The sequence below is a fragment of the Delphinus delphis genome, chromosome 4 (genome assembly GCF_949987515.2).
Source record: "Delphinus delphis chromosome 4, mDelDel1.2, whole genome shotgun sequence".
NCBI classification, from domain to species: Eukaryota; Metazoa; Chordata; class Mammalia; order Artiodactyla; family Delphinidae; genus Delphinus; species Delphinus delphis.
In genome coordinates this window covers 80,075,844-80,099,847 of record NC_082686.1, presented here as the reverse complement: position 1 = coordinate 80,099,847, position 24,004 = coordinate 80,075,844, and positions in this window count along the sequence as shown.

Below are 24,004 nucleotides of genomic sequence, written 5' to 3'. Positions count from 1 at the left end.
CACCATGTAAGAAGTGCAGCTACCTGAGACCACTATGTTGTGAGAAGCTCAAATCTCACAGAGAGGCCCTCACAGATGACATGCCATGTGGAGAGAGAAAACAAGGATCATGGAGGTACCAGACATGTGAGTGAAAGAGCCATCTTGGCAGTAGATCCTCCAGCCCCAGTTGCTCTGTTGATACCATGTAGATTAAGACACAGACCACCCAATCAAGCCCTTCTAGAATTTCTGAGCCACAGAATCAGATGTAATAAAATGGTTGTTTTTATCCATCAATTTGGGGTAGTTTGTTATGTAGCAATAGATAATTGGAATAGTTGCATATACTCCTCATCACTGCCCAGTGAGATGAGAATTATTAGTCCCAATCTATGTGTAGAGAACCAAAGTTTGAAGAAACCAAATTACATACCCATGTTACACGTCTGATAAATGGCAGAGCCAGAGTTCAAACCTGAGTCTAGTGGACTCCAAAGGCCAGGTACCTGACATGCCTACTAGCGTTGACATTCTGTGTGCGGAAAGCTGCCAAAGCTAAGAGACGATGGGGTCAAGCAGGAGGCTCCTGAGAAAGTCATACTCCCAGCCCTAGTGGAGTTATATTCAAGAGGGAATTTTTTAGTACCCAGCTTCCACAAAGCAGAGCAACTAATGCTGTGCCAAACATTTGTTCCCTGGCAAGTCGCCTGACAGCATTTCTTTTTCATCCATGATATGTTTTTATTCTCTTCCAAGGCATTATGTTTTCTTTTTAAACAGCTTTATTGAGGTATAAAACACATACCATAAAATTCACCCATTATAAGTGCACAGTTAAATGATTTCTAGTACATTTACACAGTTGTGCAACCATCACCACAACCCATTTTAGAACATTTCCAAATGTTCTAAATGTTCCAAATGAACACTTCCTAAAAAGGTCTCTCATGCCAGATTGTGGTCAGTCCCCATTCCAACAGCTAGCCCCCAGCAACCACTGATCTGCTTCTGTCTCTACAAGTTTGCCTTTTCTAACAATGTCATATAAATGGAAGCATGTGGTATGTGGCATGCTGTGTCTGGCTTCTTTTACTTAGCATGCATCAGTAGTTTGTTACTTTCAATTGCCACAGAGTATGCCATTGTATGATATATCACATTTTTTAAAATATATCCACCAGTTGATGAGCCAATCCATATGGACTGGTTCCACTTCTGGATTGCATTAATGGTGGCATTTAGTCAGTGTTTGATTGCTTAAGACTCACAGGACCCAAAATGACAACGGGGGGAATTAGGGAAGCTGGCCGCTATTGACTGGGTCCTGACGGCTTTGCATCCAATTGCTGCAGAGGGTGTGGTCTGGCTTCCCAGGCTGGTTGCTGACAAGGTTGTGGGTCAGAGTTCTATTTTTATATGTGGTCAACCCAATGACCATTTGCATATTCAGTCTTTCACTTCTGTAGTACAGTAGAAGTGAAAAGCATTTGGTGTCAAAAGACCTAGTTCTATCCCATGGAAAAATCACTTCACTTCTGAGACATGTTCTCTGCACACAGAATGAGCATAAAGATAGTAATTCTTGCCCTTTTATTTTGTAGGGTTTGGAAAAGATTGTACTAGGGTCCCTAATTTTTTATCCATTCCTAAATCTATGCCCTTTGCCATGTGATTTGTAGTTTTTCTCTCAAAAGGGGAAGAGGATATTTCCCCATCCCATGACTGAGTTCAGCCATATAACTTACTTTGGTCAAAAAAATGAAAAAGAAAAGTGACAGTATGACAGTTCTGAGCTTAGCTCTCAAGAGGCCTTGTGTGTTTCTTGCTTTCATGAGCTTCCACCATCACCATGAGCATATCATGCCCAAGCTAGCTCACAGGTTCCACAAGGTGGAGCAGAGCCTACTTTTCCCAGCTGAGTCATTCTACATCCCCTGACCCACAGTCAACCCCTAGACCAATGTGCAAGCCCAGCTTAGATGAGCAGAGCCACCCAACTGAGTCCTGGTCTGTGAAAATAAGTGATTGTGTCTTTAAGCCACTAAGATTCTGGGTGGTTTCTTAGGTAGCAAAAGCTAATATATACAGGGTTGTCATGTCAATCAAATAAAATAAGGGATGTGGAAGTTTTTTTGAAACTGTAAGCTACTGGGAAAAATTTATTACCCTTAGTTTTCAAAATTTCCACATGACCTTATTTTCAGTTATTTGTGAAATTAATATCAGTGAAGTAGTACCTGTCAAGGTTTAAGGTACACTCTTCTATAAGGTATTCAGCCATGTATTAATATTTATTCCCTGAATACTTTTGAACATCAGTGTGTTCTATAGAATACAGAAAGGCTTTTTCTTTTTTTTTTTTTTTTTTTAATTTTTTGTCTGCTTTGGGTGTTCGTTGTGGTGCGTGGGCTTCTCATTGCGGTGGTTTCTCTTGTTGTGGAGCCCGGGCTCTAAGCCCGTGGGCTTCAGTAGTTGTGGCTCACGGGGTCTAGAGCGCATGCTCAGTAGTTGTGGTGCAAGGGCTTAGTTGCCCCGTAGCATGTGGGATCTCCCCGGAGCAGGGCTCGAATCCGTGTCTCCTGCATTGGCAGGTGGATTCTTAACCACTGCGCCACCAGGGAAGTCCCAGAAAGGCTTTTAAATGCAAAGAAACCTCTTTCTAGAGAGACACTGAAACGATTTTAGACACTGAAACGATCTGGAGTGAGTAGGGAAAGATATGGGCTTTGAAGCAGTAGGTTAGACACTGGTCCCCCTCATCCCAATGGTGGATACCTATTCTGCATTCTGCTTTCCTCTAAAAGCAAAGAAAGAGCCAAAGCCCTTTCCCTAGGTGGTGGAAAGCATAGAATTCCCTGGAGAGTAAAACAGGAGTAGAACTTCTCCCATTTGGAAAGGACCAAGGAAGAGGGCCTCACTGCACCTATAGCGGTGGGTCCAGAGAAATTACTTGAGAACCTTGTCCAGTCCTTGCCACTTACATCTTCTGAAATCAAAATGTTTCTTCAAAGCTCCGCTCAAATTCCACCTCCTCCAAGCAGCCTCCTTTTCTGAGGCCCTATGGCTAGTATCTTTTTTCTTTACATCTGGGGCAATCTTTGATATCTATCTTAGCCTCATACTCCACTACTTTCACAAAGACATGAGCCTACTAAACTAGTAGGGTTTGGCTTGGAATGGCTGTGGCAATGGGTGCAACTTAAGGCAGAAGAGAATAGCACAATGAAAAGGTAAGGATGAGGAAAGTAGGGCATGAAGAAGCTGATCTTCATGACAATTCTTGGGAGAACCAGGAGGTCAAAAAGTGAGCTGACACCAGCATGGGCTGCACCAGGGTCTTGGAAAGAATTTATCTCTGGCTGGGAATTCAAGGGCCACACTTATTTGGAAGAGCTTACCTTGTGTCCTAAGTCTCAAGTTCTGTAAATGGCCCAGGCTCAGCCAGGTAGGGCCCCAATGACATGTTCCTTAGATGCTTAAATCAGGTCTTAGATTTTCTTGGGGCCAAATTTCATTTTAGATGACTAGTGCTTATATATGATACAATTTAGAATACTGGCTTTACTTGACAATTCAGTTTAACTACTGAATTTTAAAAAGGGATTTTTCCAGATCCTTAGAATTTGGGAAGGCATTGCAAATACAGTGGTTTGTGGTTATGACAGTTGTTATTAAAGAATCAATGCACTTATGATAATTTTGATAAGAATGAAATATGCACATAAATCCACTTTTACTTAATTATGGAAATGATCTTTTTCAATAATAAATGGGGATCAGACAGATCTTTAAACTGCCTGAAAGAAATAGTTTGAAATGAGTTGGATTTTCTTAGGGTAAATCAATGGTTTGCCTTCTGACCTCGAGTAGTTGTGTATATGTCTGTGTCATCCCATAGCCTCTATTCTCCTGAAGATCAGGAATTGTCTCATTTCTATCTCCTCTATGGCTAGTACAGTGCCTGTTACACAATGAGAACTCAGAAAATACTTTTGCTGTCTTGGAGTGTTATCTCCACCTTCTTTTACTTATGCAATTCATTTACTCCTTGGGACAATTTTGCAAAACATTACCACCTTAGTTTCCACAGAGGAAGGAACTAAGCCTAAGAGTAGGCGATTTGCCCAAATGGTACCATTAGTACCAAGATCAGGATTCAATCCTAATCTGTTTTCTATGGAGTCCTTCTTTTTAGATGGAGATACAGGACACCAAAATGATCAAACACAAGGCTTTCATTGCTATCCTGCTGTGGATTTCACTTTTTTCTCTCCTTTTCACTCCACTGACATCATATAATGCTCTTCAATTACAGCTGTCAACTTCCTCCCACAATTGCTCTGTATTCTGGGCTATAATTGCTCCTCACAGAACCTGAGCCCACACGCCTACAATTTCTCTATCAGCTAAGCAGCCCCCACTGCCTCCAAGGGACCATGGCTAATGCAGTCCACAGAGGTACATGCACCTGTGATTACTGCCATTTTCCACTTTAGTTATCTCAGGAGAAGTGCTATGCTGGAGTGCCTTTTAAGTAATGCGTAGTGACAACATTCTGATGTGGGTAGGTGGCCAAGAATCACTATCCCCCGCATTAGTATTTGAGAAATGATACCTTGAAGGTGGGAGTTGACACGTTCACTTGGACGTCTGAGGGAGGACGCAAAGATGAGTCCCTCTGGTACTGAGATCCATTTCCTTCCTTAATGCTAAGGGCACAAGGCTCTTTTCTAGAGAATACATTAAGCCGTCACTTATGGCAAAAACTTCAGCTAATAAACTACCAACTTGTACTGTCCAAGAAAAAAGTAGTTCAGAAATAAAAGATTCCTCCAATTTCTTCTGTAGAGGCATCCCTGAAATTCATTTCAAAAGAACTCAAATAGGTCACAGAACCTGTGAACTAAAAGGGCCTTGTTCAGATGGGAGAATTGGGATCCAAAGAGGGAAAAGGACTTGGTCAAGTCACCCAGCAAATGGATGGCAAGAGCCAGATCTTAAGACTTCTAGATAAGGACCTTCTTCGCTTTGGTTAAACTTAGGGTTGAAGGAGAGGAGTGATGTCACTTCTAACTTCAGTCTCCTGGGAGCTTCTGACAGGGGAAGTTATAGAAACACCAGGTCCCTGGGATAGTGGGTCCTGACATTGGTAACATCTTATTACTAGGACACCCTAGTCCAGAGTGCAGTCAAGAAACTCTGGCCAAGAAAGCCAAACATTGCTGAAGAGATAAATAAACAAACAAGATAAAACTCTAAAAGAGATACTGAATGTGCCTGAGATGAGTCCCCTCTCTCCACCTCAGGACTGAGAGAAGCTGGTCAAGGCCAAAAAGCTGGTTCTAGGAACCTGAGAGATTTTGGGGAGAGAGGAAGAGATCAAGTGTAAGGATTTTCCCAATCAACCTGAAGCTCAGGGTGTATAATCACTGTCACAAAGGGAGGGACTGCCTTTCCTGGAGGTTAACTAAAAGCAAGGAGCTGGAGGAAAGGCTGGGAAGGAGTCCTAAAGGGCTGCTGTAAGGCAGGGACATTACAGAGTGAGCAATGGTCTGAGGGAACTGCCTGGCGTCTAGCAAAGACAAAGCTGAACTGACACGACAACCTAAACAGCAACAACAGCAACCAAACTTCACAGAGCACTTCTCTCATACCAGACTCTTCTCTAATTATTTTACGTACATTATCTCATTTGATCCTCACAGCAGCCTTATAACAAGAATTTAGAAAATGTGGTAGGGCCACTTTCAAAAGTTCTGGGAAAGGATTATTATACCTGAGGACTCTCGCATTAATGACATTTCATAAGAGACCAAAGCTATTTTGGATCCCCACAACCTCTCTATGGATGTATAAATAACATTTTAAATACATATTACTTTGAACTAGGGGAAACTGCTAGTTTTGTAGATCAAAAAATTGTCAAATAGCAGAACTTTCATATGGTTCAACCTAATATATAAAATATATGTACTTTAAGGGAAGTAAGTAAAAAAGTAACAGTCAAATACAGTAGAGTGGGATATGTACTATATAAGGAGTAAGTATTGTGCACTCTGGGAAAAAAAAACACACACACAAAAGAATGTGCTAACCAAGTTTTCAGTGAAGGAGAGCAAAGGGGAGACTTCTAGGAGGAAATGTTGAAACCTGAAGTACAATAGAAAACACTAAGGGAAGTTAATCATTATGAGCCTGATTCAGTGAATCAGGGAGGCTTTAGGTCATGATAAAGTAACAGATGCTGGACTTGCACTACCACTGTAAACATGTAGAAAACTAAGAAAAATATGTGAAAAAAACCCACTTTCAGACATTGAACAGCAGACATCACAAGATCATAATCACTGGGAGTAGGAAAACAAACAAGGTGAGTCCTTCAGTTGGTTAAAATCAGTAAGTTTTTAAAGATTGAAAGAGTATGTTCTCTAATTGTACAGAATTAAATTGGAAATAAAAATAGAAAGAGATCTGAAAAATAAACAGCTTAGTTTTAAGTAAGTCTTGGGTAATAAAAGAAATCCCAAGGGAAATTTAAAAATATTTAATGAACTGAATGAAAATAGAAACACAACATATCAAAATTTGTGAGATGCAGTTGAAGCAATGCTAAGGGAAGATGTATAACTTCAAATGATTATATTAGAAAAAAATCAAATCAATAATTTAAAGTTGCATACCAAAAAGCTATAAAAAGTTGAGACAATTAAACCTAAAGTAAGTGAAAGAATGAAAAAATAGAAATAACAGCAAAAATCAATCAAATAAAGAATGTACAAATAATGGAGAAAATAAATTAAACCAAAAGAAGAGTCTTTAAATGCCACATCATGGGCTACAGGTAGAAGCCCAGAGGTGGGAACAGCTTATAAAGGAGGTCTGCTCAACGGAATATATACTGACTGCAGAGGTGCCACTTTGGTGTGTTATCATCTTGAACAGCTTGTTGTGACAAACATTTCAATAAAACTAATAACTTCTATCTAAACTCATCAAAGAAATAAGGGAAAAGACACAAATTATCATCAAGAATGAAACAAGGGACATTATTACAGAGTCTACAGTCACTAAAAGGATAATAAGGACTATTAAGAACAACCTACTGCCAATAAATTCAACATCTGATATGAAATGGAAGAATCCTTTGGGAAAAAACAACAACAACAAACGACCAAAAATGACTTAAGAGAAGACAGAAATTCTAAATAGTCCCATATCTATTAAAAACCATTGGATTTCTTATAAACGATATTCCACAAAGAAGAATCTCAACCCAGGTGACTTCTCTGGTGAATTCTTTCAAACATCTAAGGAAGAAAAAAGAACAGTTCTATACAATATATTTCAGAAAATAGGGAAGGCAATAATACATTGTTCTTCCACATTAAAAGAAAACACCAGCAGCATTGTTCGCATCCTGCCTGCTTAACAGAGCCTTATGGTATCTTCAATTCCAAGAGCAATAAAAAACATGTAACCATAAAAATGCTTAAACATGTGCCATAAAAATGTACACAGATCTTTAAAGAATATTTATTTATACCAAATAAAAACTGGTAACAATCTAGATATACATTAGCAAGAGAAGAGAATAAACAAATTGTGATACACACACATGGTGGAATATTACTCAGAAATAAAAAGGAATAAATTACAGATAGATGCAATAATATGGATCAATCCAAAAAAATTATACTGAGTAAAAGGAGCCAGACACAAAAGAGTATATTTGTATATTCTATTTTTATAAAAATTTAGAATATGTAAAACTAATCAATAATTGTAAAAAGCACGTCAATGGTTACCTGAGGCCAGTTGTGAAGGTGGATGAAGGAACTTATTTGGTGGTGGAAAGAGTCTATTTCTTAATAGGGGTAAAGTTTCAAATGTATATACTACTGTCAAAAACTCATCAAACTATATGGTTAAAATAGCTACATTTTATCACACAAAAATCATATCTCAATAGAATTGAATTGAAAAAAATAAGTCAGAGAAATAGGTAGAGATGAAGACATTAGGGAGAACGTTATCAAGGTTGTCTCTCATGTTTCAATCAGAGCAACTTTATGGATGGTGGTTTTCCTTACTATTGTGGAAAGAAATGCTGGAACAGAACCAGGTTTGAGGGAAGGAGTGTTAATAGAACAGTACTGAAATGTTGAGGTAAAGGTGCCTATGGTAGTGGTGTTCTATAAGCCATTTTTCAGGGAGAGAGGGAAAAGATGGGGAGCCCTGACTTGTAGCATTTTCTGATATTCATGGTATAGATACTTCCATCACGTCTGATTTCAAGCTACCAACTGTTTAATAACCAGCTTAAAAAATCTTGGAAATTTAACTATCTTTCGTGACCCAGAAGGAGCCAGCTCCAGCAAGCCACTGCCTATGAATCATCAAAACAAATACGTGAAGCAAGAAACTGTATCAATCGAGGGGTTCTTTCTAGAAATATAGGGGAAAAGTGTAGTCATCAGTGAATAGATGTTAATAAAATCCAGGTATGTGGATGCAATTAGGGAAAAAATATAGAGGGGAAAGAAGAGATGCCTAGAATTTTACCTCAGGTATGTTATTTTTAAAGGTCAACTGGAAGAGAATGGGCAAGTAGAAGAAAGTGAAAAGTAAGAACCAGAGAGGCAGGAGGAAAAACAGGATGGTATTTTGTCATCCATCCAAGCCAAGGTAAGGAGCTGAGAAATGGTTAGCAGTGTTAAATTCAGCTAAGTTAAGTAAAATGAAGACTAACATTTGGGGGTACGGAGCTTATGGTAACCTTTGAGAATGCAGTTTCAGTGGAGTTTTGGAAGTTGAATGGGCCACAGGCAGATGCCTTCATCTAGAAGCCAGAGTGGGGAGTAGCTCGTAAAGAAGTCTGCTCAGTGGAATATACACTGGCTGAAGAAGTCCATAGCTGCAGACTGTCACTCTGGTGTGTCCTCACCCTGATCAACTGCCATGACCCATATTAAATACTCTAACCAGGGACAGAGGTGTCTTGACATCCAAGCTGACATTCCTAGGCCTAAATTTATACCACACACACATACATACACACACCTAGAGACATGTATAGACACCTAAATATGTGTAAAAAACAAACACTATGGTGTACTACAGAATATAAAAGTAATAATTTTTTAAATATAAAGCATGAGATTTCAAAGAAATGTTATGTTTGCATCATGTTACTTTACATTTCTAGGCCTCCTTCAACTCGACTCCACACTTATTCTCACCCATGTGTGGGGTGTCTATATTCATTCTCCTCATCCATGGGGACATTTGGATGAGTAAGTTTGATAGGCTGAGAGAAGGCATGTGCCTACAGGTGCCAAGAATCAGGAGGTGATTTCCAGTGCTGGAATCTCGTTGACTTCTGGGCACCACCTATCCCTGAGGAACCTGGAGGACTGTTGCTTAGGGCCCTTCCCAGCAGAATTTGTCAACTTCGTGGTTTGACACTTTCATTTACCATCCTTCACATTATCCTATCCATCTGCCACCACTTCTGTCCACACGAGGCCTACAAACAGCCCATGGTCCATTGCATACCCTACAACTCAGACCCGGGAACCACAGAGAGGGTCACGATGTCCACAAACATGTAGACAAGGAACTTCCAAGTTCTTACTGATGCCAGCACTGGCCTCAGTGCCTAGGTCACCAAGAGAGAATGGATATGGGATAAGGCCTTGACAGCCTTCCCATACTTCTGTGCAACTCAGAGCTTATCGAGGGCTTCTCAGAACAGCTAATGGAACATTGGCCCTGCTTTATAGACAGAGGTTTTACATATAGACTCTGGGCTGTGCACACTTCTTTGTTTTAAACATCACATGTTCTCTGTATGAGAAGATACCCCTGGAATTGAATGTGGCTATGTGTGACAGCTCTGGCTCCAGCTCTCTGAAACCTTTGCCAGCTAGGCTACCCTCTAGGTCTCCTACTAGGAGAAAGAAATTTGGACTGAAGGGCCATGGAAGGTTTGGGAGGAAGGTCTGCCCTACATTCTCGGAAGTTGGCTCTGTGGCTCTGTGGAGGGCAGATGAGAGAGAATAAAGATTAGAGGCTGGGGGAACAATTGAGATTTTTCTTTAGTGAGTCAGTGGTTCTCAATAGGGGTGATACTGCTCCTGAGACATGTTTTGAAATTTTGTGGGATCTTATGATTTGTTACTAGTGTTTAGTGAACAGGAGCCAAGAATGATAGGCATCTAGGCAGTTTAGGCCAAACAACTAAAAATTGTTCTGAATTCCACATAAAAAATGGAATATTCCTTTCTATAATAGTCTGGACCTGGCATTTAACACTGTTTTACCAATATACACACTACTAATGATATTCGAGCCCTAATATGACACACCTGTACTGGTCTGCATTTATAACTATGATGCTCAAATTATGAAGAGGTACAAGCATTTGACTGCTTGATCACACACACTAGTTTACTGAAATATGTTATTATTTTGTTATAAACTACTTTATTTCTCTGTGTATTGAAGTCAGGGTATTATTTTGTTGTTTGTGGAATGATCTATTTTGATAGATTATATTATCTATAAGTTTAATTTCTATATACTAAACAGTCATCATGAATATTTTTTATTTATTTTTTAGGAAAGAAAGGATTAGATCTAACAGTGTTGAAAATGACTGGTTTAGATGATAAATATTGAGAGCTTAGGCAAAGCCCTGTGGGAAAAAGAAAGTCACTATGGATATAGAACTAACAGACTTTGGAAAATGATTTGGTTCAGTGGCTTAAAATTAAGCTCTGTTTCAACTTTCTCTTCTGCAGGGTAAATAAACTAAATAAACCCAGAGCCATCATCCAACTTGGCCTGCTTCACAGACCTTGCATTATCTTGGTTGCTGTCTCCAGAATCACTTCCCTGAGTCTCAAAATGGTATTCAGTTCTATATCGCCAAAAGAAGCTAAAGTATATTGAAATGAGGAGCCAAGACTCCCAACCCCCAAACAAATAAGCCATGTACTAGCTCACAGATCTGACCGTGGACATTAATACACACATGCAGCAGACACTGTCAGTAGCCTGAAAATATTCCCTCATCTTCTGTATCTGCTGAGTGACTTGCAACTGTCATCACTTGCATTTCTTTGATTAAGAGGCTTCTTTGGCCACTGAAGCCTGTTTTGCCCAATGAAGGAGGTTGGAAGGGCTAGAATGAATGCATCTCCCTATTCCCTAAACAGCCCTCAAACAGTAACTGGCTGCAGTTGGTGTATAAATAACCCAGCTACCCAGTCCCTTTTGTGCAGTAACTCTAAGGTGTGTGTCCTATGTTAATCCCCCAGAGTTTCCCCCATAGGATAAAGCTCCAGTCACCCACAGTTGTAACTGACTTGATAACACACCCCACACTGACTACCTTTCATGGCGTATTTTTTTCTTCCTCTCCTGGAGTTTATTTTCCCTCCCCATCAAACTACTTTGCTATCATATTCTTGTCTGAGTGTCAGCTTCTGGGAAACCCAAACCAAAACAACTTGTTATCTATTGCACTGGGGACCTCTTGTAGTTGATGGATGTAGTCTAAGAGCACAGACCCAGGAGACAGGCCTAGGTCTAAGCCCAACCTGTACCAACTCACCTTACTTCAGGCATTTTAACTCTCTCTCTCTGCTTCAGTTTCCTTACCTTTAACTTAAAGGATTTTGACTACATTAACATTTCCCAGAATGTGTTCATTGGAAGAACATTCCATGTTTGGAACGTTAATCATTGTTATGGGGAAAAGGTGAAAGAGGAAAGAAGATTCCTGCTCTGTTATACACAGCAGTCTCTATCTACTTCCCAGGATGATGCTGAAGTGGACGTGGAGTGCCTGGCTAAGTGTCTGACACATAGTAGGTGTACAAAAAATGGTGATTGATTTCAAATCCAAAGCAGTTAGCTCATGCTCATATAGAATACATCATCAGTAGGCAGTGATTCTTAACCTGAAGTTCATGTACTCTCTGAAACTGTAATAAAAATTGTACACTCTGTGCTCCTGTGCCTTTTTCTGGGGTGAATCTCTTAGATTTAATTGGATTTTTAGACTCTCTAAAAGATTAAGCCTTAAGCCATGTTGTCTTAAGCCATCTGGTCTTATCAGTTGTTTTAAAACATAGAAGGAAATCATTACTTCCTAGTTTTAATGATCAAACAACAAACACCTATTCATCATCTTATCTCTCTTTTAGGGGAACACCTCAAGTCTTTGTGCAGTGGTATCTCATTAAAATTTCTGAGATATGAATTCAAAATGCGTAAGTGATATACAAATATGAGAATTCAGTTGATATAACAAAAAAAAAAACAATGGATTAAGAAAATCCTGGGTTCCACTGGGAACTGTATTTGTATTTGAATAGAAACAATTTTTTTTTTTTAATTCTGGCTAGTTTGATGGATATATGCTCTATGTTAGAATGGGGTGGGATAGTCCCTAAACGGATTGGGCTATTGTTGAATATTTCCCCTCCACTCTCCTTTGTCAGAGCAACAGGCAGATCACAGGTCTTGGATTCAAATGTTTTGCTCACCATCAGACCGTTCATTGGATTAATGTGTCCTGGGAAAGGTGCTTATTGTATCTATCTGTGATTCTTCAATAACTAGCACGGTCCTTTCCCATTTGTAAGGCCTTAGCAAAGGTTATCCAGGCTGTTGGGAGATGTGCTGTCATCTCAAACCATGAGTTGTGCACTCTCTCTGAGATGAGTCAACCGCAGGGAGAATGGAACCAACCACTAGAAGTGTTTCCGGCCCCAATTTTCTGAATGTCTCCTCGTGGAGCTTAATCTTTGGTTGTTATTGACAACTGTTGTGACCACATTTGAGAGTGTGTGCAAGGAGCTGTGTGGAGAAGTATGGGGAGGCGGAGAGAAGACAAATTGGCAGGAATTATTTTAAAAGATGCCTGTTTTCCCAGTTACTTAAGTTTACCTGGTTTTGTCGACATCAAGAGAGGTGTTATTTTCTAGTTTTCAAAAAAACAAATTATGCCTCAGTGGAAAGTAAATGTGTTATCATGGGTAAAAGGAAAATATATTGTCAAAATAATTGCTGTGGGAGATAGAATCTGGTTTCAGGAAACATTTTTCAGTTTCTTACAGGCAGAGAATAGTCTTATTAGAACAAACCAACCAACATCATTGGTACAATGGCTTCTGCTCTACTTTCTCTTTATCAGTTAAAGTTTCTAGTTCGGTGTGTCTTCACCTTTTTTGTGAATATGAGGACCCTGTTTAATACATTTTTTAAAATTGAGAACCTTGAAAGCTGGAAGTTGTACTTTTAGTAACTGTTAAAGGGAGAAAATATACAACAGTATTCCAGTTATCTATTGCTACTTAACAAACCACCTCAAATCTAGTGGCTTAAAATAACATTGGTTTGTTTGGCTCATAAATTGGCATTTGGGCAGGGATTGGAAGGGACAGCTCACCTCTGCTCCGCACGGGGAGCTGAGGCAGCTTATAGACTGGGGGTCAGAATCACTGGAGGCCACAGGAACTCACACGACCAGAGGTCGATAGTGACTATAGGACCTCAGTTGGGGCCGTCATCCACAAAACCTATACGTGGCCTCTACCTGTGGTCTCTTTGCTTTCTCGTGGCATGGTGATTGAATTACAAAAGAAAGTGTCCCAAGAGGACTAGGTGTCATCTGTATTGCCTTTTAGGACCTTGGCTCAAAAGTCACATAGTTCATTTCTGCTCCAGTAACAAGCCCACCCAAATTTAATGGGTACGGTGTCAACACTGCATTCTAGGAAGAATGTACGGATCAGAGATACTGTTGTAGCCATTTGGAAAAATATGAGCCTCCACAAGGGGCAAAATGCTCTCAATTTCAGTAATGCTTTAAAATGAACACACGAGCCTATCACCCCTGGCAATGATGCCTCAGGGTCTGGGGATTTCTTACTATAATTGGGCACCTCTGCTCCAGAACAGATACATGTAAAACACGCTCTAATGGGGTCAAAGCAGTTGGCCATAGCTTGAGACCCTGACTATGCTATTTTTCCATCCATGGAGGATGAAACTCCTTGGTCTCTACTGTGCATACCTTCCAGCCCACTCCATATTCTGTTCATTCTGGTCTTCATTTAATCATTCTCCTATGTGTAGTTTATTCCTCATTCAGCCAACAGCATTTTTAAAATATAAAAATACATACCTATTCACAAAGTAACCCAATTCACAAACTAATTCTGGTTCGATCTGCCTACAGAAATAACAACAATAACATAAGCAGCTACAATTCTGAACACTTAAATGCCAGGCACTGAGCTGAGTGCTTTACAGACATTAACTAAATTAACCATCATTGATATAATAAGGCAGTTCAGACATTATCCTATTTTTTAAATTAAAAGAAAAAAACCCTGAAGTTTATCATTAAACTTACCCCAAATCTCAGTTAGTAAATTACAGACAAGTTCTCACAAAGATCTTACTTTTCATCATTATGATGCTATGGGTTCCTGTACAGGATATTTAACGTAACATTCATGGACTTTCCATAGCTGGACCTTATTTTTCTAGTTTCACATGGTAACAGTTTTCTTTCGCACCCATACAACTTATACAACAGTCATCTAGTATTCCTAACTATACACACACTTTTTTTCTTTGTTCATTTGCTTAATGTGTCTTTCTACTCTCCAACCAGCAAAATAGAAATTTCCTGCTTAAATGCCATCTTCTCTAGGAAGTCTTTCCTGACTTCCTGTCCCCTCCTCTGAACTATTATGACACTCAGTACTTTTCTCTGCTAAAACTCCCCTGATGTCATTGAACTTATTTGTCTGACTATCTTTTCCAGAAGGTAATGAGGCCTAGGGTGTGCTGTTTATCTGTGAAGTCTCAAAAACTAACACAGCACTTTGTACCAAGTAGTCACATATTCTGTATGTTGGAACTTCAACTTCCTGCCCTGATGGTGGAACAGATACTACATTAGCCCTCTTTTGGTAAATTAGTATAAAGCTAGACTAATTATATAAAATAACTGTTTTCTGATGTTGAACCAAAGGCAGTGCAGGACTGTGATCTCTGAGAGGTAGGAAACAAACAAGATAATCCCCAATATTGTAATGGCTTTCTGTTTTAAGGCACTTTCCAGACCATAGTACAGAGAAGGGGAGGCAAAACAGAGCACAGTTGCTTAGCAGAGCTAAAATGATAGAGATTAGAATTTGGGGTTACTGAAGCATCTAGAATTTCTGGGACAGGGTAAGAGGGAGAAGGAAGCTATGTACAGAAGGAGCTCTAAAAATGTGCTTAAGGATCCCCTTGAGTCTTTGGCTGAATACTAACCTGTGTATGTGCAGAGAAAAACTGCATGAAGCTAGAGTGAAAATATCTATCAGAGGAAACCAACTACTTGGAACTGCGAGTTAAACAAATACCAGATTTTGCATAAGGCTGAAAGATGTTTGCATTCTGACTAGCCACAGTAGAGACTTTGCTGAAAATCCCAGAAATTCAATAAAACCCATATAAAGGCAACATGTTAGGAATAGAACTAGCCTAACCCTATGGTAATAGTCATTCTAGACCAACTATTTAAAAGACTCTAAAGAAAACTTGAAAGGACTATGTTGGTCCATGAGCAAATTAAATGCCTGCTGCAACAAAGCACTAAACTCTGTTATGAATAAAGATAAAATCCTTCAAAAATATAGTACCCATAATGTCAACCATGCAATACAATTTACTAAGTATATAAATGAGCATAAATACCTGATGTATAATCAAAATAAAAATCAGAAAAATAGAATACAACCAAGAAATGGGAAAGATGCTAAAATTTGCAAACAAGAACTTTAAAACAGCTATTATAATTATATTCAAGAATTTAAAGGAAATATTAACATAGTGAGTGAAGAATAGGAATTCTTCAGAAAGAGAAGGTTAAGACAAGTTTAATTCTAGAACAAAATGGAAGTTCTAGAATTAAAAGTTACATGATTTGAAATTTAAAAATTATGAGATTAACATCAATTAGGCAATGCATAAGAAAGGTTAATAGGGAATACCCTGGTGGTCCAGAGGTTAGGACTCTGTGCTTTCACTGCTAAGGGTGTGGGTTTGGCATCTGGTCAGGAAACTAAGATCCCACAAGCTATGTAACGCAGCCAAAAAAAACCAAACAAACAACTCTAATAAACTTGAAGACAGAACAACAAAGATTATGTACATGGAAGCACATAGAGATAAAATGCTGGGGGAAAGAAAAGTCTCAGGGACAACTGTCCTGTGATACAATATCAAGGGATCTACTGTAAATTTAAGTGACATGAAAAATATAAGCCTACAGATATAAGAAACTCAGTGTACTTCAAGCAAGATAAACACACACACACCCCACACCACGGTCAGAGTGTACTGTAATCAAATCATTATAAACTGATTATGTGTTAAGTAAATGATAAAGAAAAACATCTTAAAAGCAGCTGGATGGAGTTGAGATGGGGAACATATTACCAACAGACAAAGGAACAACTATAAGAATTACCACTTGTGTCTCATCAGAAATAATTCAAACCAGAGAAAATTGGAATAACAGTCATGTCTTATAACTATTATTTCATAACATTTTTTAGTTGACAAAGTACTTTCCCACTCATGCTTTCATATAAGCTTTACAACATTACCCCATGAGACAAACAGGATTAGGATTATTCTTCTCATTTTACAGATGTAGAAAGTAGGCTCAGAGATGTGAATTTGCCCAACAGAGCTAGCACTAAATCCTGGTCTTCAAGGTACCCATGTTATCATCATTGCCGTCACACCGACTGTATACCTCACTTGGGTTGATCTCTGATATGCCTCTCCCTGTGGGCTGACTTTCTGGGTTTGCCTTCTAATTGAAACAGCCATGACACAACAATAATCCCCATTCCTTGCCAAATTCCAACTCCTAGTTTCCTGCCTTCCCAATTCTATGTTACAGCTCTGGACTCTGAGGAGCCAGAATGATCCCTTTAGCCCTTCCCAGGCAAGAAACACAAATGTGAAACCATGGTTTCTTAATCATAGGTCAGCTGCCTCCTTGAGTGGTTCATCTGATTCTGACATACCCCAAATTCTATGTCATACACCAAGCTTGGGCCACTGTAACCCAATAGTCCTCCCACACGAAAGCTTGGCCATCCTCTCATTGGCTCCACCATGTCCCAGCTTCCAGCATGAAATAGAAAAGTTCCTATAAGAGTGACAGTAAAGTTAGTAACAGCAGATCATAGCTAAACTCCTCACATGTTGTCTGTGGGAAAGGAGCATCTTCCTTTGTCTAGTCTCATCCTCTAAATGCCCCATCACCAATCACAAAACTGGATTCACTCAGTATGTGTCCCCTAGAATGCTTTTCAGGACAGAATGAAGTTGAGAGGGTGTGATGCACAGATTTTACCAATTCATAAACCTGGAAGGAAACTTTTCACTTTACAGACACATAATCCAAGATTCTGAGAGAGAAGGTGGCTTGTAGATGGTCACCCAGTGAGCTGGCAGCAGGACTAGGACAAAGACTCTTTCAATTGCTCCCACAGTGTCTCTCCTTTCTCAGGTAAGTTCCAAGATGAGGACGCAATGATTTTGGTTGAGAGATTTTCTCTTAGATGAAGTTCGGATTGAAAGAGGAGAGAATTAGCTGCCCTCTGGTTGAACAGGCTCTATTTCCCAAGAGAAGACCCTACATTTATGTACTCCTGAGGTTTCATTCCTTTGAGGAGGTCTCATTGCATGCTTCTCACCAGCCACCCGTTGTTCTCCCTTGGAAATACATTTGCTGTGTTCCTTTATATTTGCTTGAAATGTGGTTCTCACATATGCAGCTAAACCCTAAAGAATTTGCTGATTCAATTTCTAATTGATCTTTTCCAAGTGTTTTCTACTTCAGAGCCCTCTTCACTCCAATAAGGGTGGTGATAGGAAATTTAGAAGGAGTAAACTCAGTCTTGGGAGCTTCACTGCATTTTTTTAAAAAAGAAAATCAGCACAACCTTTGACAAGCATGTCCCAAGGTTTAATTTCCCCTTAGAATGTCAGAGAAAGTCAGTGTAATGAGCATACATAAAGCCTGTGGCCTTTCTTATAAGGAAATTTCAAGAGGGTCTACCAGCTGCTGGAAGGAAGCAGCACTTTGCTATGTGGCCAAACATACCCCTTGGCATTTCAAGAATCCTTTCTGAAGGGAGGGGAGAGACAGCTCATCTCAGCAACAGATCTGCTGCAGGCAGTAAGAGATCAATGGGGAGTTGGAATGGTGCTTACTATTATTATTAGTATTGCTGTTGTCATTATTATGATCAAGTTGCAAATTCACTTAATGGTAACAACAGGGTCTGGCCCCAAAAAGAGATTCTAAAAAGATGTAATCTCTGCCCAGAAGCCTCATTTTTGAGCCAGATATTTTTCCAGTACTCCATTCTCACAGTCCTCTGGTGCCTGTTGTGGATATGTGTCTGCGTGCTCTGACCAGCCTGGCTAGATTCATGTTGATAAACTATGCACACAGAGGAACTGTGTAGCTCACATACACTTTACTGCTGCTTTTGATAAACCAGAGCCTCTTTTTAAGATAATGAGATTTATTGACATAATTATGCATATACTGCTGTCTTCCCAAATAGGATTTAGAGAACATAATAAGATGCCTGGTGTTGGAAGTGACCTCAGAGAGAAAACTACATAGTGTTCGAATTCTGCCCTTCAATCTCTTGCCCATTCTTGAATACTCCTGATGTTGGAGAACTCAGCACCTCTTAAAGCAGTCCATTACTGTCTAGAGAGTTCTGATAGAAAGTTCCTCCCAAATTAGGCATCTGCTAGTCACTTTCTTTCTCCCTTCAGAGAGCAGCATTCTCTGTACAGGAAAGCAGAGGTTTCTCCTTCTCTTTGCACATGGCTCCGCCCTCTCTGCAGGGCTCCCTAGCACTGGGGAGCTCTCTTACTGCTTCTGGCTTCTCTATGGTTGCCCTTCAGTTCCCCTGGTGTCATCTGGAGTTCATGCTCCAGTAAACAGGCTGACGCTTAATACGTCTCCCCAAAGCTTAATGGCTTAAAACAAGATAGAATCATTATTTGTAATGATTCTGAGTGTTGGCTGGGGAGTTGCTCTGCTGGCACCTCCTGGGCTCCCATGGCTGGGCTGGAAGGGGCAAATTGGCATTACTCTTGTGTCTGACCGTTGGTGCTGTCAATGGCCTGGGACTCCTCAGTTCTCCATATGGCCACTCTTTCTTCACTAGGATAAACTGGGTTTCTTAAGTGGTGGTCTCAGACAGTCTTCTGGGGGTGAAAGGCCTAATCTTGAAAATAGCACATTATTTCTGCCATATTTCTATTGGTCAGAGCAAATCACAAAGGCAGCCCAGATGCAGGATGGGCAAACAGGCTCCGCCTCTTGATAGGCTGTGGCACGTTCTTCAGTCTACCAGCCCTCTTTCCGCTGGAACACACAGAAGGTACGTGTACAGAAGGTAGAAAGGAGAGATGGAGCACGAGGGCTTTCCCTTTCTCTCTTGACACTGTTCCTCCATTTTCTCAAGACCAGTATCTCCGGGTTTATGGTTACACAAAAATTTATTTTATAAAGGGTTTCAATGATTTGGGAAGATAATTAGTATAGAGGAAGGAACAAAGTATAATTGCAGCGAATTTGAATATTGCCTTAAATCTCAAAAATGAAGGATCTTAAAGACTTGTGAAGAGCTCTTCTGTGGTCACTTTTCAGACTTTCATTCTGGATCCTTTATTTCAGGTTCAAGAGTTTCCTCTTCCCTCATATCAAGTGTCTCATGGTTCCAAGGTCGATATCCAAAAATTTCCACCTTCACTCCACTTCCTTTTAGGAAACCTTACTTCTTTTTGAAGGAAGAGATTTTCCCCCCTAGATTCTTTGCCCTTTCCTCATATAAAATGACTTAAGTTTTAATCCTATGGTCTTAGCACCCCAAACCCTCACTACAGTTGGCCATCAGCCAAATTTCATAGACAGGCAGTCACAAGATGGATGCTGGTTCCCTGGGGAAGTTGAGTGTGGAGTAGCCTTTTGGAGTTTCCTTTTTTACATCCCCGTGTGAAGGCTGAGGCCGGCAGTTCCTGTTGACAGGGGTCTACTGAAATAAGATCAGATCCCAAGAACAAACATCGGGGGTGTGTGTGTGTGTGTGTGTGTGTGTGTGTGTGTGTGTGTGTGTGTGTGTGTGTGTGTGTGTGTGTGTGTAGACTGAGGATGGTTTGAGTAGAGTGGTCTTTTCTCAATTAAAAATGGAGTTCTCTATAACACAGGAAACTAATTCAATATTCTGTAATAAACCATAATGTAAAAGAATCTGAAAAAGAATATATATACATATATATTCAGTTATATATGTATATAAAACTGAACCACTTTGCTGTACACCAGAAACTAGCAAAACACTATAAATCAACTACACTTCAATTTAAAAAAAAACACCATTAAGTATAATGAAAAAATAATCTACCACTGGTAAACCAACAACAACAACAACAAAAACCAAACCAAAATTACGACAAAAAAATGGAATCAGTGGAACCTCCATTACTAAATGAGAAGTATTTGGTTTCTCTCCTGCTCAGTCTTGGTCCCTGCCAGAATCATAATAGCTGTGCCCCAGACTCTTAATTCACTCGTCCCTACCCCCAGCCACACATGCACACAAACACACCTCTGAAGGGATGTGTGACCCCTCTTACTATATATTGGAAGAAATCCACCTCCTTTTCTCCTGAGGACACACAGACAATTCATTATTTTTTTAACACCTTTATTGGAGTATAATTGCTTTACAATGTTGTGTTAGTTTCTGCTGTATAACAAAGTGAATCAGCTATACGTATACATCTAACCCCATATCCCCTCCCAATTGCGTCTCCCTCCCTCCCTCCCTATCCCACCCCTCTAGGTGGTCATAAAGCACCGAGCTGATCTCCCTGTGCTATGCGGCTGCTTCCCACTAGCTATCTGTTTTACATTTGGTAGTGTATCTATGTCAATTTTACTCTCTCACTTCGTCACAGATTACCCTTCCTCCTCCCCACGTCCTCAAGTCCATTCTCTACGCCTGCATCTTTATTCCTGTCCTGCCCCTAGGTTCATCAGAACCTTTTAATTTTTTTTAGATTCCATATATATGTGTTAGCATACAGTATTTGTTTTTCTCTTTCTGACTTACTTCACTCTGTATGACAGACTCTAGGTCCATCCACCTCACTACAAATAACTCGTTTTTTTTATGGCTGCGTAATCTTCCATTGTATATATGTGCCACATCTTCTTTATCCATTCATCTGTCAATGGACACTTAGGTTGCTTCCTTGTCCTGGCTATTGTAAATAGTATTGCAATGAACATTGTGACACATGCTTTTTTTAAGTTATAGTTTTCTCAGGGCAAATACCCAGTAGTGGGATTGCTGGGTCGTATGGTAGTTCTATTTTTTGTTTTTTAAGGAACGTCCATACTGTTCTCCACAGTGGCTGTATCAATTTACATTCCCACCAACAGGGTAAGAGGGTTCCCTTTTCTCCACACCCTCTCCAGCATTTATTGCTTCTAGATTTTTTTTTTTTTTTTTTTTTTGCGTTACGCGGGCCTCTCACTGTTGTGGCCTCTCCCATTGCGGAGCACAGGCTCCGGACGCGCAGGCTCAGCGGCCATGGCTCATAGGCCCAGCTGCTCCGCGGCATGTGGGATCTTCCCGGACCAGGGCACGAACCCGTGTCCCCTGCATTGGCAGGCGGACTCTCAACCACTGCGCCACCAGGGAAGCCCCACTTGTAGATTTTTTGATGATGGCCATTCTGACTGGTGTGAGGTGATATCTGTTTGTAGTTTTGATTTGCATTTTTCTAATGATTAGTGATGCTGAGCATCCTTTCATCTGTTTGTTGGCAATCTGTATATCTTCTCTGGAGAAATGTCTATTTAGGTCTTCTGCCCGGGAGTGTTCCTCCCTCTGCTATATTTTGGAAGAGTTTGAGAAGGACAGGTGTTAACTCTTCTCTAAATGTTTGATAAAATTCACATGTGAAGCCATCTGGTTCTGGACTTTTGTTTGTCAGAGGAGTTTTAAACACAGTTTCAATTTCAGTGCTTGTGATTGGTCTGCTTATATTTTCTATTTCTTCCTGGTTCAGTCTTGGAAGGTTGTGCATTTCTTAGAATTTGTCCATTTCTTCCAGGTTGTCCATTTTATTGGCATATAGTTGCTTGTAGTAAACTCTCATGATCCTTTCTATTTCTGCAGTGTCAGTTGTTACTTTCCCTTCTTCATTTCTAATTCCACTGATGTGATTCTTCTCCCTTTTTTTCTTGATGAGTCTGGCTAGTGGTTTATCAATTTTGTTTATCTTCTCAACGAATCAGCTTTTAGTTTCATTAATCTTTGCTATTGTTTCCTTCATTTTTTTCTTTTATTTCTGATCTGATCTTTATGATTTCTTTCCTTCTGCTAACTTTGGTTTTCTTTTGTTGTTTTTCTTCTTCTTTCTCTAATTGCTTTAGGTGTAAGGTTAGGTTGTTTATTTGAGATGTTTCTTGTTTCTTGAGGTAGGATTGTATTGCTATAAACTTCCCTCTTAGAACTGCTTTTGCTGCATCCCATAGGTTTTGGGTCATCTGGTTTTCATTGTCATTTGTTTCTAGGTATTTTTTGATTTCCTCATTGATTTCTTCAGTGATCTCTTGGTTACTTAGTATTGTTTAGCCTCCATGTGTTTGTATTTTTACAGTATTTTTCCTGTAATTGATATCTAGTCTCATAGCGTTATGGTCAGAAAAGATACTTGATACAATTTAAAGTTTCTTAAATTCACCAAGGCTTGATTTGTGACCCAAGATATGATCTATCCTGGAGAATGTTCCATGAGCACTTGATAAGAAAGTTTATTCTGTTGTGTTTGGATGGAATGTCCTTTAAAAATCAATTAAGTCCATCTGGTTTAATGTGTCACTTAAAGCTTGTGTTTCCTTATTTATTTTCATTTTGGATGATCTGTCCATCGGTGAAAGTGAGGTGTTAAAGTCCCCTACTTTGATTGTGTTACTGTCGATTTCCCCGTTTATGGCTGTTAACATTTGCCTTATGTATTGAGGTGCTCCTATGTTGGGTGCATAAATATTTACAATTGTTGTATCTTCTTCTTGGATTGATCCCTTGATCATTAGGTAGTGTCCTTCTTTGTCTCTTGTAATAGTCTTTATTTTAAAGTCTATTTTGTCTGATATAAGAATTGCTACTCCAGCTTTGTTTTCATTTCCATTTGCATGGAATATATTTTTCCATCCCCTCACTTTCAGTCTGTATGCATCCCTAGGTTTGAAGTTGGTCTCTTTTAGACAGCATATATTTGGGTCTTCTTCTTGTATCCATTCAGCCAGTCTATGTCTTTTGGTTGGAGCACTTAATCCATTTACATTTAAGGTAGTTATCAATATGTATGTTCCTATTACCATTTTCTTAATTGTTTTGGGTTTGTTATTTTAGGTCTTTTCCTTCTCTTGTGTTTCCTGCCTAGACAAGTTCCTGTAGCATGTGTTGTAAAGCTGGTTTGATGGTGCTGAATTCTCTTAGCTCTTGCTTGTCTGTAAAGTTTTAATTTCTCCATTGAATCTGAATGAGATCCTTGCTTGGTAGAGTAATCTTGGTTGTAGGTTTTCGCCTTTCATCACTTTAAATATATCCTGCCACTCCCTTCTGGCTTGCAGAGTTTCTGTTGAAAGATCAGCTGTTAACCTTATGGGGATTCCCTTGTATGTTATTTGTTGCTTTATCGTTCCTACTTTTACTATTTTTTCTTTGTATTTATTTTTTGATAGTTTGATCAATATGTGTTTCTCCTTGGATTTACCCTGTATGGGACTCTCTGCGCTTCCTGGACTTGATTGACTATTTCCTTTTCCATATTAGGGAAGTTTTCAACTATAATCTCTTCAAATATTTTCTCAGTCCCTTTCTTTTTCTCT